Source organism: Mya arenaria, chromosome 10, assembly GCF_026914265.1.
Source record: "Mya arenaria isolate MELC-2E11 chromosome 10, ASM2691426v1".
Taxonomy (NCBI): Eukaryota; Metazoa; Mollusca; class Bivalvia; order Myida; family Myidae; genus Mya; species Mya arenaria.
The window spans coordinates 38,453,232-38,469,348 of record NC_069131.1 but is presented as its reverse complement, the minus strand read 5'-3'; the positions used below and the strand labels follow the sequence as shown (position 1 = coordinate 38,469,348).

The window sequence follows — 16,117 nt, the reverse complement described above, 5'->3', positions numbered from 1 at the left end:
AACTCAGTATTGTGTGATAATATAATATATTATGTAAAGAAGCTGTAAGTGAAACGTTGTGAGCTAGTCATTTGGGGGAATTATTCAGGTGTTGGGTATCGTATAGAACTTGAAACCACATGATGTCTTACACGCATCCTGCTTACCGACTTTCACACAATAACTGACATCTTTGCGTGGCAAGGTAACTGATTTGTTTTTAATTTCTTTCCATGAAAGCAGTAACGGATGACTTTGTTTTGGTACAAAATATAATGCATTTACGTTATTCGTAAAACATAATTTTAAAACAAAGACATCCGGATAATAATTGACAAGTTAGACATATTAAATGCTGATAATTTTGAATAAACATTTTTCTTTTGTTAAAGTAGGCGCTATAAATTTGTTTTGCAAATCAGTGCATTTTAATTTAAGAAAAAGCTTTTCAGCACAACTTGGATTATTTTAAACGTTGTTAAATTTGAGTTAGTTAAATAACTTTTATGAGCAAACGCCATACAGTTTCTGGTACATATTCATTTAAACATAATTTTGTAAATCAAAGGCTAATAGCTAGTAGTTCAATTTCCAATAGCGCCACTTATTCTTCTGGCACACATAACATTTTCTGTCACAATAAAAATGATTATAAATATTAGTGGAACATTATCATTGCAAAAACCATGTGTTCAATTTTGACACGATATTTTTTCTTTCGCTTTCTCATGCATAAGAGCTAGAGCTCGTCCCTTTGAACTCTAATATACAACCATCAATTGTTAAGGAACTGAAGGTCGTTCCCTAGCAAACGGATTTTGAAGAAAAGAAAACATTCTGATAGTGAACTTTCACATACATTGTACGTGCAAAATGCATGTTTGGAACTTTTAAAAATGTTTTATTAAATAAAATATATTTTCCAATCTATCGTATTTGGCAACACACACAATAAAATACAAAACAAATATAAATCAACATCAGAAATGTTTCCTAAACCAGAAACACACAGCAAGTGATCCTTAGGAGGGCTATATTCATGCTGAATATACAAATATGCGCTTCCAGTGAGCCAACGTGCATGTTGACATAGCATATTTTTAGACACGAATCACTTCCAATCTGAAGCATTAAAAACAATCTTTAAAGCTACACTCTCATAGATTTACCATTCATCATTGGTTTGCAGATATTTACGCAAATATTTGCTCTTTCCAAGACAAAAAAATAAAAAAAGTTGTAAAAATGGTTAATCTGTGAGAGTGCAGCTTCAAGAATTCAAAACATTTTTTAAGAAAAGAATTTAGAAATAATTAAATTCAATGTTTAAAGCTTAAGTCTGATATGAGCTACCTGCTTTCTGAAGCTTCAAAAGTTTCTTTGCATAAGAATTTAAAGTACATTGAATTCAATGCTCAAATTATGAGGCAGAAAGTGGCTACTCCCGCTTATAAAAATCAAAACATGTTTTTAGAGAAGAATTCAAATGTCATTGAATTTATTTTTAAAAACTTGAGTCAGATATTAGCTACTTGCTTGCTGAAAATTAGATTATTCTTGTACAGAATAATTTAGGGTGCATTTGATTCAATGTTCAAAACTTGAGTCCGAAATAACCTTCTCCCTCTTTGATAAAAAATAATGAAGAATTAAGGTACATTTGATTGAATGTTAGTTTAAACTGATTTATTTTACAACGATTGTGAAACAAGTTATTACAACATTATATTAATCACTCTCGTTGGCACGATGTTACGCGAGAGTGTAGTTTTGAGCTGTGGGGTAAACAGGAGTACCCGGGAAACCCACTAAAATGTTGGATAAACGGTAAATCTGTGAAAGTGCAGCTTTAAAACTATTGATGCTATGAGATGTCGGCGATTTAAAAAAACCATTTAAGATAAATTGTTGTTAACATTCACTTATCATCTTTCGACGTTATAAGACTGTTCTAGTTTAATAAAAATGCAGTATTAGACAAATTTTACAGAGGATGTCGTATGTCTTCTATGTAATGATTGGACAATTCTTTTTCAAAGAACAGTTTAACCAATTCGGACTGAAATTAGAAACTTTGCAATTTTTTTACTAAAAGCAATATGTGTAGATAATACGTCTCAAGTTATAAATTATTGTGCTTTTTTGGGAAAGGTATTTGGAAATATCATATATCATATTATAAACCAAAAGATCTGCATGAGAACTTTTTGCGAGCCTACCGTGAATTTGAATATCTATTCTTTGAAAAGGCCGTTTTTTGCTTTTAAGTACATGTATCACTTTACCGAACGGCATTGTGTTAATATATGGTTAAATTATGCATGTGGCTGGTACCATATCGAATTTAACTATAATAGTGTGTCATGAACACGTCCTGTTGACTGTTAGCAAAGTAACCGAATTTTCTAAAAATATAATTCCACGAAAACGGTCATAAGTCGTTTTAATTGTGCATAATAACGCTTTTCGTGGTGATAATTATCATGTATCGTGCAGGTGTCGACCGAACAAAAAATGGAAATGTCATCAAAATGCTATAACAATGGCAGTACAAGTTTTATCGAGTTTCCGTAAAATATCAGAAGCGAGGGGGTTTGAATGCATCAATCTTTCACGACGATCATTGGAAGATGCGTTTTCTTTCACAACCCCGTAACTAGAGAAAAGAAATATTTTTGAAAGGTTTATGATGGAACTCTTTTGTCTTTTTTGTTTCATTGACGTCCGTAGTGATTAACATAATATCATTGGACATTGGTCATAGAAAGACGTAAATAAGTTTTAGGGTCCTGACAGGAGCAATGACAAAATACCACCGAATGTTTGACATCATTAAAGGACGGGGTGTTCAACCTTGATTTATTTATAGGACCCTTCTGTCAGGTTTTAATAAACTTGGAAACTTGAAACTTGGGTAACAACTGAACATGATATTCTGTGTCAAGGAAAACTGTTCAACACTTTCCAGGTCCGGGGACATACCGGGGATAGCCGGGGAAATGGGCCGTGTTTGTACCTTCAAGGTGGCCCCGCAGTGCCGGGTGAATGCGGTGGTTTTGTCATCGCGCCCAAAATAGCGGGGGATGGGCCTTACCTAGGGTCCCTGGAGTGCGGGGGCAGTTGGCGGGGATTTTAGCAAGAGTTCGTCCCCGAAGGGCGATGATTTTACTCGGGCTTGGCTGGAGGGACGGTCAAAGTCCCCGCTATATCCCGGACCTGGTTGGGGGCGTGGTTACATTTGACTGATGCATAATAAGGGCCAGTATTCTGCATTTATTGGGTGTAGCCACATAGCTGCACATCTTTACATGCTGCTCAAAACTACTGTAAAGTTCCATGACCCTGGCTATGTTTTGGTTGGAGATAAGTGCGACACAAGATTTGGGGACGTGCAAAACAATAGTATAAAGACGTGAAGGACTAGATTGTGAAGACGTGCAACACAAGTTTGTGAGGACAGACAGACTCAATCAATAGCCATGTCTCAAATACTCTTTTCTGTATTGGGTTGCACTCTTCTCGTTCATTGAAAGAAAACATAAATATCATTTTACCCTTTTTCTCGTAATCAGATAAGGATATGGTGCAGACATCCTGTTTATTGTGTATCTTCGTCTACAGCCAGCAAGTCATCTTTTATTATTTTAGATCATAAATCTGAAGTCCCGCTTTACAATGCAATAAATATATACATACATAATATTCTCATCTCATCACGTAATGCAATAAAATGGGCTAAATAGAATAGACTGAAGCAGAAATGTGCAAAAAAGATAATAACAAAAGAAGACCATGTAATCGAGAAAGAAAGATTATTTATGCACGCATAATAAGTTTGTGTAACAATGATATGTATCACTTCTCTGTAAACATTATTCAGTATTAGCAGTATCAGCATAACCATTTTTATCCGCCTTTATTCACAAAGAAATTAAACGAAAATAGTGCTTATTGTTATCATCTTCTTATTCCAACACATTAAAAAGGAAAAATTAAAAATAAAATAAAAAATCATCTTGTTTATATATAATCGACCGTTGCACAAAGGTATGAAAAGTTGAAGTCATAGTATGACAACAAATTTTAAAAGTACAATTGTTTATGATATTGTTACACCTAATGTTAATACTTAACGAAGGCGAAAATCAAGTAATTAAAGAAACGTTCAATTTATAGTAACCTATACAGATAATTATTTATCTTTCAGCGACGAACAATTTTATTACACGCAAATGGCCAATATAAAATTAAAAACTACTGATACACGCTCAGGGTCAATATAACGATGAAAACTACTGGTACACGCTTAGGGCCAATATAACAATGGAAACTAATGGTTCACGCCCAGGGACAATATAGCAATGAACACTACTGGGACACGCCCAGGGTCAATATTAAAATGAACACTACTGGGACACGCTCTGGGTCAATATAACAATGAACACTACTGGGACACGCTCAGGGCCAATATAACAATGGAAACTACTGGTACACGCTCAGGGTCAATATAACAATGAAAACTACTGGTACACGCCAAGGGCCAATATAACAATGGAAACTACTGGTACACGCTCAGGGTCAATATAACAATGAAAACTACTGGTACACGCCAAGGGCCAATATAACAATGAAAACTACTGGTACTCGCTCAGGGCCAATACAACAATGGAAACTACTGGTACACGCTCAGGGTCAATATAACAATGAAAACTACTGGTACACACTCAGGGTCAATATAACATTGAAAACTACTGGTTCACGCTCAGGGTCAATATAGCAATGAACACTACTGGGACACGCCCAGGGTCAATATAACAATGAACACTACTGGGACACGCTCTGGGTCAATATAACAATGAACACTACTGGGACACGCTCTGGGTCAATATAACAATGAACACTACTGGGACACGCTCAGGGCCAATATAACAATGGAAACTACTGGTACACGCTCAGGGTCAATATAACAATGGAAACTACTGGTACACGCTCAGGGTCAATATAACAATGAAAACTACTGGGACACGCTCAGGGTCAATATAACAATGAAAACTACTGGGACACGCTCAGGGTCAATATAACAATGTAAACTACTGGTTCACGCTCAGGGTCAATATAACAATGAAAACTACTGGTACACGCTCAGGGGCAAAATAACAATGTAAACTACTGGTACACGCTCAGGGTCAATATAACATTGAAAACTACTGGTTCACGCTCAGGGTCAATATAACAATGAAAACTACTGGTACACGCCCAGGGTCAATATAACAATGTAAACTACTGGTTCACGCCCAGGGACAATAAAGCAATGAACACTACTGGGACACGCTCAGGGTCAATATAACAATGTAAACTACTGGTTCACGCTCAGGGTCAATATAACAATGTAAACTACTGGTTCACGCTCAGTGTCAATATAACAATGTAAACTACTGGTTCACGCTCAGGGTCAATATAACAATGAAAACTACTGGTTCACGCTCAGGGTCAATATAACAATGGAAACTACTGGTACACGCCCAGGGTCAATATAACAATGAACACTACTGGGACACGCCCAGGGTCAATATAACAATGAACACTACTGGGACACGTTCAGGGTCAATATAACAATGAAAACTACTGGTTCACGCTCAGGGTTAATATAACAATGAAAACTACTGGGACACACTCAGGGTCAATATAACAATGTAAACTACTGGTTCACGTTCAGGGTCAATATAACAATGAAAACTACTGGTACACGCTCAGGGGCAATATAACAATGGAAACTACTACTACACGCTCAAGGCCAATACAACATTGAAAACTACTGGTACACGCTCAAGGCCAATACAACATTGAAAACTACTGGTACACGCTCAGGGTCAATATAACAATGTAAACTACTGGTTCACGCTCAGGGTCAATATAACAATGAACACTACTGGTTGACGCTCAGGGTCAATATAACAATGTAAACTACTGGTTCACGCTCAGGGTCAATATAACAATGAAAACTACTGGTACACGCTCAGGGTCAATATAACAATGTAAACCAATGGTTCACGCCCAGGGACAATATAGCAATGAACACTACTGGGACACGCCCAGGGTCAATATAACAACGAACACTACTGGGACACGCTTAGGACCAATATAACAATGAAAACTACTGGTACACGCCCAGGGTCAATATAACAATGAAAACTACTGGGACACGCTCAGGGTCAATATAACAATGAACACTACTGGGACACGCTCAGGGTCAATATAACAATGAAAACTACTGGTACACGCCAAGGGCCAATATAACAATGAACACTACTGGTACATGCCAAGGGTTAATATAACAATGAACACTACTGGTACACGCCCAGGGTCAATATAACAATGAACACTACTGGTACACGCCCAGGGTCAATATAACAATGAACACTACTGGTACACGCCCATGGCCAATATAACAATGGAAACTACTGGTACACGCCCAGGGTCAATATAGCAATGAAAACTGCTAGTACACGCCCAGGGCAAATATAACAATGAAAACTTCTGGTACACGCCAAGGGCCAATATAACAATGAATACTACTGGTACACGCCCAGGGTCAATATAACAATGGAAACTACTGGTACACGCCCAGGGTCAATATAACAATGAATACTACTGGTACACGCCCAGGATCAAGATAACAATGAAAACTACTACTACACGCTCAGGACCAATCCAACATTGAAAACTACTTGTACACCCTCAGGGGCAAAATACCAATGAAATCATCTGGTACACGCCAAGGGCCAATATAACAATGAATACTAATGGTACACGCCCAGGGTCAATATAACAATGAAAACTACTGGTACACGCCCAGGGTCAATATAACAATTAATACTACTGGTACACGCCCAGGGTCAATATAACAATGAACACTACTGGGACACGCCCAGGGTCAATATAACAATGAACACTACTGGGACACGCCCAGGGTCAATATAACAATGAACACTACTGGGACACGCCCAGGGTCAATATAACAATGAACACTACTGGGACACGCTCAGGTCCAATATAACAATGGAAACTACTGGTACACGCTCAGGGTCAATATAACAATGAAAACTACTGGTACACGCTCAGGGTCAATATAACAATGAAAACTACTGGTACACGCTCAGGGGCAATATAACAATGTAAACTACTGGTTCACGCTCAGGGGCAATATAACAATGTAAACTACTGGTACACGCTCAGGGTCAATATAACGATGAACACTACTGGTACACGCTCAGGGTCAATATAACAATGGAAACAACTGGTACACGCCCAGGGTCAATATAACAATGAATACTACTGGTACACGCCCAGGATCAATATAACAATGAACACTACTGGTACACGCCCAGGGTCAATATAACAATGAACACTACTGGTACACGCCCAGGGCCAATATAACAATGGAAACTACTGGTACACGCCCAGGGTCAATATAGCAATGGAAACTGCTAGTACACGCCCAGGGCAAATATAACAATGAAAACTTCTGGTACACGCCAAGGGATAATATAACAATGTAAACTACTGGTTCACGCCCAGGGACAATATAGCAATGAACACTACTGGGACACGCCCAGGGTCAATATAACAATGAACACTACTGGGACACGCTTAGGGCCAATATACCAATGAAAACTACTGGTACACGCCCAGGGTCAATATAACAATGAAAACTACTGGTACACGCCCAGGGTCAATATAACAATGGAAACTACTGGTACACACTCAGGGGCAATATAACAATGAAAACTACTGGTACACACCCAGGGGCAATATAACAATGAAAACTACTGGTACACGCTCAGGGTTAATATAACAATGAAAACTACTGGTACACGCCCAAGGGCCAATATAACAATGAAAACTACTGGGACACCCTCAGGGTTAATATAACAATGAAAACTACTGGTACACACTCAGGGGCAATATACCAATGAAAACTACTGGTACACGCTCAGGGTTAATATAACAATGAAAACTACTGGTACACACTCAGGGGCAATATAACAATGAAAACTACTGGTACACACTCAGGGGCAATATACCAATGAAAACTACTGGTACACGCCCAGGGTCAATATAACAATGGAAACTACTGGTACACGCCCAGGGTCAATGTAACAATGAAAACTACTGGTACACGCCCAGGGTCAATATAACAATGAAAACTACTGGTACACGCTCAAGGGCCAATATAACAATGGAAACTACTACTACACGCTCAGGGCCAATACAACATTGAAAACTACTTGTACAAACTCAGGGGCAATATACCAATGAAAACTACTGGTACACGCTCAGGGCCAATACAACATTGAAAACTACTTGTACACACTTAGGGTCAATATAACAACGGAAACTACTGGTACACACTCAGGGGCAATATAACAATGAAAACTACTGGTACACGCCCAGGGCCAATACAACATTGAAAACTACTTGTACACACTCAGGGGCAATATTACAATGAAAACTCCTGGTAAACGCCCAGGGCCAATTCAACATTGAAAACTACTTGTACACACTTAGGGTCACAATAACATTGAAAACTACTAGTACACGCTCAGGGCCAATACAACATTAAAAACTACTTGTACACACTTAGGGTGAATATAACATTGAAAACTACTAGTACACGCTCAGGGCCAATACAACATTAAAACTACTTGTACACACTTAGGGTCAATATAACAATGAAAACTACTGGTACACGCTCAGGGCCAATACAACATTAAAAACTACTTGTACACACTTAGGGTCAATATAACATTGAAAACTACTGGTACACGCTCAGGGCCAATACAACATTGAAAACTACTTGTACACACTTAGGGTCAATATAACAATGAAAACTACTGGTACACGCTCAGGGCCAATACAACATTGAAAACTACTTGAACACACTTAGGGTCAATATAACAATAGAACTATAAGTACACGCTCAGGGTCAATATAACAATGAAAACTACTGGTAAACGCCCAGGGCCAATATAACATTGAAAACTACTAGTACACGCTCAGGGCCAATACAACATTAAAAACTACTTGTACACACTTAGGGTGAATATAACATTGAAAACTACTAGTACACGCTCAGGGCCAATACAACATTAAAACTACTTGTACACACTTAGGGTCAATATAACAATGAAAACTACTGGTACACGCTCAGGGCCAATACAACATTAAAAACTACTTGTACACACTTAGGGTCAATATAACATTGAAAACTACTGGTACACGCTCAGGGCCAATACAACATTGAAAACTACTTGTACACACTTAGGGTCAATATAACAATGGAAACTACTAGTGCACGTTAAGGGTCAATATAACAATGAACACTACTGTGACACGCTCAGGGTCAATATAACAATGAACACTACTGCGACACGCTCAGGGTCAAAATAACAATGAAAACTACTGTGACACGCTCAGGGTCAATATAACAATGAACACTACTGTGACACGCCCAGGGCAAATTAACACGGAATACTACTGTGACACGCTCAGGGTCAATATAACAATGAACACTACTGTGACACGCTCAGGGTCAATATAACAATGAACACTACTGTGACACGCTCAGGGTCAAAATAACAATGAAAACTACTGTGACAAGCTCAGGGTCAATATAACAATGAACACTACTGTGACACGCCCAGGGCAAATTAACACGGAATACTACTGTGACACGCTCAGGGTCGATATAATAATGAACACTACTGTGACACGCTCAGGGTCAATATAACAATGAACACTACAGTGACAGGCTCAGGGTCAAAATAACAATGAACACTACTGTGACACGCTCAGGGTCGATATAACAATGAACACTACTGTGACACGCTCAGGGTCAAAATAACAATAAAAACTACAGTGACACGCTCAGGGTCAAAATAACAATGAACACTACTGTGACACGCTCAGGGGCAATATAACAATGAACACTACTGTGACACGCCCAGGGCCAATACAACATTGAAAACTACTTGTACACGCTCAGGGTCAATATAACAATGAACACTACTGTGACACGCTCAGGGTCAAAATAACAATGAAAACTACTGTGACACGCTCAGGGTCAAAATAACAATGAACACTACTGTGACACGCTCAGGTTCAAAATAACAATGAACACTACTGTGACATGCTCAGGGTCAAAATAACAATGAAAACTACTGTGACACACTCAGGGGCAATATATCAATGAACACTACTGTGACACGCCCAGGGCCAATACAACATTGAAAACTACTTGTACACGCTCAGGGTCAATATAACAATGAACACTACTGTGACACGTTCAGGGTCAATATAACAATGAACACTACTGTGACACGTTCAGGGCAAAATAACAATGAACACTACTGGTACACGCTCAGGGTCAATATAACAATGAACACTACTGGGACACGCTCAGGGCCACAATAACAATGAGCACTACTTGAACACGCTAAGGGTCAATATAACAAAGAACACTACTGGTACTTGACAAGGGCTAATGTTGCAATGAAAACTGTTGGTACACACCAAGTGCCAATATTACAATGAAAACTACTCGGAGTCGCCGAGGGAAAATACTACAATGGAAACTACTGGTAGACGCCAAGGGCCGATATTTCAATAAAAACTTATGGTAGACGCCTATAGCAAATACTACAATGAAAACTACTGGTAGACGCCAAGGGCCGATATTTCAATAAAAACTAATGGTAGACGCCAAGGGCAAAAACTACAATGAAATCTACTGGTACACGCAAAGGGCCTACTACAATGACAAAAACTACTGGTAGACGCTAAGGGCCAATATTACAATGAAAACTACTGGTAGACGCCAAGGGCAAATATAACAATGAAAACTACTGGTAGACGCCAACGGCCAATATAACAATAAAAAGTACTGGTAGACGTCAACGGCCAATATAACAAGGAAAACTTCTGGTAGGCGCAAACGGCCAATATCACAATGAAAACTACTGGTATACGCCATGGCCAATATAACAATGAAAACTACTGGTACAGGCCAAGGGCCAATATAACAATGAAAACTACTCGTTGACGCCGAAGGCAAATACAACGATGAAAACTTTTGGTACACGCAAAGGGCCAATATAACAATGAAAACTACTGGTACACGCCAAGGTCCAATATTTCAATGAAAACTACTTGGACACGCCCAGGGTCAATATTACAATGAAAAGTACTGGGACACGCCAAGGTTCAATATAACAATGAAAAATATTTGTACACGCCCAGGGTCAATATAACAATGAAAACTTCTGTTACACACTCAGTGCCAATATTACAATGAAAACTACTAGTAGACGCCCAAGGTCAATTTAACAATGAAAACAACTGGTACACGCCAAGGTCCAATATAACAATGAATAAAATTTGTACACGCCCAGGGTCAATATAACAATGAAAACTACTGTTACACACTCAGGGCCAATATTACAATGAAAACTACTAGTAGACACCCAATGTCAATTTAACAATGAAAACAACTGGTACACGCCAACGGCCAATATTACAATGTAAACTACTGGTAGACGCCCGAGGCAAATATATCAATGACATCTTCTGGTACACGCCCATGACATATATCACAATGAATACTACAATCACACGCTCATGGTCAATATAACAATGAATACTACAATCACACGCTTATGGTCAATTTAACAATGAATACTACAATCACACGCTTATGGTCAATTTAACAATGAATACTACAATCACACGCTCATGGTCAATATAACAATGAATACTACAATCACACGCTCATGGTCAATATAACAATGAATACTACAATCACACTCTCAGGGTCAATATAACAATGAATACTACAATCACACGCTTAGGGTCAATTTAACAATGAATTTATCATAACACGCTCAGTGTCAATATAACAATGAATACTACAATCACACGCTCAGGGTCAATATAACAATAAATACTACAATCACACGCTAAGGGTCAATTTAACAATGAATACTACAATCACAGGCTCAGGGTCAATATAACAATGAATACTACAATCACACGCTCAGGGTCAATTTAACAATGAATACTACAATCACACGCTCAGGGTCAATATAACAATAAATACTACAATCACACGCTAAGGGTCAATTTAACAATGAATACTACAATCACACGCTCAGGGTCAATATAACAATGAATACTACAATCACACGCTCAGGGTCAATATAACAATAAATACTACAATCACACGCTAAGGGTCAATTTAACAATGAATACTACAATCACACGCTCAGGGTCAATATAACAATGAATACTACAATCACACGCCCAGGGTCAATATAACAATGAATACTACAATCACACGCTCGGGGTCAATATAACAAAGAAAACTGCAATAACACGCTCAGGGTCAATATTACCATGAATACTACAATCACACTATCAGCTTTAATATAACAATGAAACTTCATGTACAAGCACAGGGTCAATATGACTATTTCTTGTTCTTACGGTAAAGTATCATTTTAGATAAAAAGAGGACTGAACGTAGTGTTAATATTCACACAGCCACACACTCAAAATAGTGGTGTAAATATACACACACGCACACACACAAACACACGCACGCACTCACGCACATAACCACACACACACACACACTTACGAATGCACGCACGCACGCATCGCACACACACACACACGCACGCACGCACGCACGCACGCACGCACGCACGCACGCACGCACGCACACACACACACACACACTCACGTGTGTATGTATATGTATAAAATCATATTCAAACGTACAATGTGTTTCATAAGTAATATTACAATTCAATAGTAGTCTATCGCAATGTGTAGACGTGAGGTAGTTAAAACTAGTTTTCCTAACATTCCCAAGTCATTGACTATACTAGACGAAACTATTGAATATTTTAATGTTTGATAGTAATTTGTTAGATAGCGCATGGACATGCTGTTACAAACACATGCAACACAAAAATTCAAAAATACATTCTTATCCAAAATTAATATACTCAATCATGCTTAATGTATTTTGTATCATAGACTATTTAAACATCAATACATCTGATTTTGTCTGTCAAAAATATTTTCCATAGTGTTCATAACGAGTGTCCAATGCTGAATGACCAATATACACCAACATCGATTGACTGACCACTGGTCATGTGACTATCATAACAATTTTGTAATGACCAATGACCAATATACACCAATATCGATTGACTGACCACTGGTCATGTGACTATCATAACAATTTTGAAGTGGCCAATGACCAATATACACCAATATAGATTGACTGACCACTGGTCATGTGACTATCATAATAATTTTGTAATGACCAATGACCAATATACACCAATATCGATTGACTGACCACTGGTCAGGTGACTATTATAACAAGTTTGTAATGACCAATGACCAATATACACTAATATCGATTGACTGACCACTGGTCATGTGACTATTATAACAAGTTTGTAATGACCAATGACCAATATACACCAACATCGATTGACTGACCACTGGTCATGTGACTATCATAACAAGCCTGTAATGACCAATGAATTATCATACAGAGGAAATTAATTCTCGCCTAATTCATTACATTCAAACGTCGGAAAATACAGAAAACACAGTAAAATATTGTACACCTTAATAATTGAAGAAAGAATATCGATAACTGTAACATAGTTTACAATAGATAGCTAAATAGCGTCGTGCTAATCCAATCAGCACTCGACATTGGTAAACTATGACATTAAAAACCATAACGTGTTCAACACTATGAATCTCATTTTTCTGTTAAATGTAAAATAGAATCATTCTGTGATTTTAACTATGAATGTTTAAACAACCTTTTCCAGATGTTCGATCAATAAACAATCAATACTAAAGCTGAAAATGTAACTGACTTACCTTTCTAACAATAGAATCGCATCCCATCGCTAAAAAGATCGTCTTCAAAATGATTTTCATTAAACAGAATCGGAGATTTATATCCTACATGCGCAATCGCAAGCTACTATTTCAACCCGAACAAAAGAGATTCTAAATTTAAAATTATCCATCTAAGGAGTACGGTTACAGTTTACCTTCAATAAAAGGTTTACAAGATATGCAAACCGAACCGCCTTAAATTTGAAACATTATTGTCATAAAATGTATTCACGTTGGTTGAAATATTTTCCTTCTATAGGTTTATTTTTCGAAATTCCACGTATAAATGCAAATATTGCAATTTTATTAAATTCCTTTACATGCAAACAAATTCTAATGTGCGTTTTTGCAGCGAATATCATTTATATTTTTCGAATCTCTTCACGGTTACTGTTCATTGTGCAAAGGTTTTCATGACTTTTCATTCTCATACATACAATACAATGAATTGTTTCGTCTTGGACAATTGGAAAAATGCGTGAATGGTGTGGATCAATGTTCACCAGAAATTGATTCTTTATTTTTTCTTGCACAGATGCAGTCAAGTATCAATACAAGAAATAAATGTTATATCCAAGTACTCAAAAACATAACGTAGTATATACCAGTTATCTCACTGAATGTTAAGAATTTGTTTCATATTATTATGTTTTGACAGTATATCAGAATCTCGATCGACTGATATGTAAATGCAATCGCTGTTAAAGAAGATACTTAACTAAAGTTGAGGGTAAAGTTACCACTGTGTCAAATGATATTTTTATTCAAACAGAAAAGAGAAAGCCGCAGTAAGTTTATCGACAGTACAATGCAGTACAATGCAATATGAATATATTGTGCAGTCACTGTATTACTTAAACCCTTATACAAAGTACATGTCTGCACACAGTGACTGCTGAATGCAAACACAAAACAGAGATGATGCTAAGTTTTCATTTTGATTACATTTATGGGTTTAAATTTCTTATTGTTACAAGCCAGACTCAAATCTATAAGTGCCAAAATCTAGAAATATGTTTATAGGTGTCACCAGTCAGATATCAATTTCTAAGTATCAAGTGCCCGACCTTAACTTCCATGTCTGACAAGTCGGAAATTTATTTTAGTTTTACAAGCCAGACATATTTTTTCTTAGTGTCACAAGCCATACACTTTTATCCTGTCACTTGCATACAAATCGGTGCAATAACAAGGTGCCGTGTAAACTTTAGTTTATTAGCATAGTAGACCACGTGATGTTTATCTATAGTCAGGTGGTCATGTGACCGCGAAAACGAACTTCTTTTCTATATTCTGCAATGTTAGAGGAAAAGCACAAATATCTGTTTCAGTATGTTATCAATAGACCGCCAGCAATCGAACACAACAATCACTCTCCCATAAACTCCCACCAATCTGCATAATAATGAAACTGACAAAACAATCCACCTGCAGCAACGATACTCGTCGATAGTTTTTTTCATTTATGTGGTGTATGACAAAACCACACAACAGAAATGAATGATCTCTTTGCCGGTGCAGTTCTGAACATCCAACACTATCAACATGAATTAAATCCATTTAACATATGGCGTTGTTTGTAAACACTCGTGATCTTGAACCGTGACATGTGTACTGTACTCTGTGACTTGCGGAATAATTGTTACATTATCAGATAATGTTTGGTGACGGATCCGTGTTTGTGAACTTTTAAAAGCTTCTTTAAGTTTTGAATTGATTTTTTCATATTAAATGGCAATGACTTTGACTAAACGCGTATTAAAAATAATTGAACAATTTTAAGAACTATTTGGGGGGGGGGGCGATTTAAACATGGATCCCTATTATGCTGACGTCACCAGTGAAAAAACAGTTGTCCCCCTTATTTTTAAAGATACTTTATAATTTTAATCGGCTCACCCGATAAATTCCTCCGCCTTGCCAGATAAACTTTACTCCATCCACGGCACTAACCTAGTTTTCTCTATATATATCAGTGTCTGAAGCAAGACAATATTGTCTATGTGTCACAAGCCCGACATAACGTTCTTAAAGTCAAACGCCAGACAAAAAATAAACATATTTCTTAGTGTCTCAATTCAGACAAATCCTTCTTAGTGTCACAAGCCAGACATAACGTTTTTAGTGTCACATTCATAAATACATT

General features: G+C 37.5%; 1 protein-coding gene across 4 annotated transcripts in view; it reads right to left on the bottom strand.

The window, feature by feature from the left end:
- LOC128204252 (uncharacterized) overlaps positions 1-14,071 on the bottom strand; it is a 146,689-nt gene extending 132,618 nt beyond the window's left edge. For all 4 annotated transcript variants that reach the window (XM_052905648.1, XM_052905646.1, XM_052905649.1 and 1 more), the window contains exon 1: positions 13,951-14,071. The gene's annotated coding sequence lies outside the window, so the exon portion shown is untranslated. The remainder of the gene's footprint in view (positions 1-13,950) is intronic.
- Between the last annotated feature and the right edge of the window lie 2,046 nt (positions 14,072-16,117).